This window comes from Pseudorca crassidens, chromosome 2 (genome assembly GCF_039906515.1).
Source record: "Pseudorca crassidens isolate mPseCra1 chromosome 2, mPseCra1.hap1, whole genome shotgun sequence".
Lineage (NCBI taxonomy): Eukaryota > Metazoa > Chordata > Mammalia > Artiodactyla > Delphinidae > Pseudorca > Pseudorca crassidens.
Window position 1 is genome coordinate 83,054,617 of NC_090297.1, and position 1,902 is coordinate 83,056,518.

The following is a 1,902-nucleotide window of genomic DNA, read 5'->3' on the forward strand; positions in this document are numbered from 1 at the left end:
CTTCCCAGCCCTCACATCTTGGCAGCCTAAGAGAATTACCTCCACTGATCAAACATGCATTCATTCCTACAGATAGTTACCCGTTTTGCACCAGGCACAGCTCTTGGTGCTACAGATACAGCAATGAACAAAATGCACCTCCCAGGTATTCCAAAATGGGAAAACAAGGTCACCTGCCGCTATACTGGCCGGCATCATGGAGGAAGGGCCACCTAACCGTTTCTTCAAAAATGACTAGGGTGCCCCAAAGGTAAATTTCCATTTCTACCCTTGAATGCAGAAATGCAGGCTCTCAAAGTACCAGTTTTCTACCTTAACAATGTTTAGATCTAGTCTTTTTTTATTATTTAAACAAAATGTCCCAATAATTTAATGGCAGATCTAGAAGACAGTATTTATAGCTATTCCGGGACTCTCCAACGAAAAGCTTTTCCTGGATGCACAGACATTAATAATACTGGTCACGCTCAGTCGACAGCTCTGGCTTGTACACGTGGTCACGACGCCCTTCGTACAGCAGAGGAGAGCACGACAGGGTGCCCGGGAGGCATCTGGACAGCACACAGCAAAAGGAAAGGCTGAGCTCCCCGCACAGAACCCCATTAAAAAAAAAGTTTGTCTATTACAAAGTCACGTTTTCCATTTTTTCTGCTTTATAAAGTCAGCGATGCTGAAGGGTATCTAGTGGAATCCGTTCTCCCAGAATGAGTGCAAAAGGGGAGCACGAGGCTCAGGGACGTCCCCTCAGTGAGCAGATGGAAGGGCCAGCCGGAGACCTCCCATCCGTTTCGGACAAACACACACATACAGAAAAGGATTATTGCCAGCTTGTGCACTTTCACAATGTGATTTTTGTATTTCGAAAGCTTGAATTACCCTTGATGTTGTCGGTGTGGGTTTTGTATTCCATAATGGTGTTGGGAGGTAGGTTGAGCACTCGCCGAAGCATATCCCGGATGCGGGCTGTGGTGGCTTGGTCGCTGTCATTCTTATTCCATATTGAAATAATGTCCTGCTGAAACCGGACAGAGACCACAGCCCCACAGATCTCCTCCCCAACCATGGACTGTTCCCCCAACATGGCCAGGATGAGAGTCTCCCAGCAACGGGATGCCAAGCCCTTCCATGGCCGAATAATCCACTGCCACCATTTTTATTTGCATCATCCTCCCACATGGGTTTAATTCCTTCTTTGAAGAGATGGATGTCACTGTGGCCTGTCAGGTCCCCGGACCGTACCATGTGGCTGTAAAACCTCCAGAACTGCTCCACAGAGGCAAAGATGCCAATCTGTTTGATATTCTGTTCGTAGCTCTGTGAGCTAGTGGGACGGCCAAGGGTTCTCCTGGAGTACCAGAAAGTGTAGTTATACTGCAGGGGGTGCTCTGCTGGCCCAGGGACAACAGCCTTCCTCTTGCTGCTGCTCTGAGCCTAGTCTCGTTCCGTTTTTTCCTTCTCACCATCTTTCTGTGTGCTGTTTTCTTCATTCTGATCGTGGTCCCCACTGTCCTCATCTTTCAATGCGTTGAACTTGTTGCTCATCCTCTCGCCGCCGCCGTCGCCACTGCCTCACCTGGATCTAGTCTTTACATCCCTTTTCCACCTTTGGCTGTTGACTCTTAAATGAACTAGAAGCAAATCATCGAACTCAGAAATATTCCTTCTTCTTCCATGTGTCAGAGAAGATCGTGGGAGATACACGGAGCCTCAGTGAGCCTGACTGGCTTGAGGGCTTCAGGTTCCTTGGGAATTATGAAAGGGCAAGGGTGGGAAGGGGAACAGCAGGGAGGGATGGTGACACTCCTCACGCCAGGGAAGCGCCAGGCCAGGGCATTTCCAGCCAGTCCAGAGAGTGAGGCATTCTTCTTCTTCCCCACTGCTCTGGGAAAACCTTCCGGGTAG

The 1,902-nt window shown here is 49.1% G+C and overlaps 1 pseudogene; it reads right to left on the reverse strand.

Moving 5' to 3' along the window:
• Positions 1-412: 412 nt before the first annotated feature.
• Positions 413-1,567, reverse strand: LOC137210953 (eukaryotic translation initiation factor 4E type 2 pseudogene; annotated as a pseudogene).
• Between the last annotated feature and the right edge of the window lie 335 nt (positions 1,568-1,902).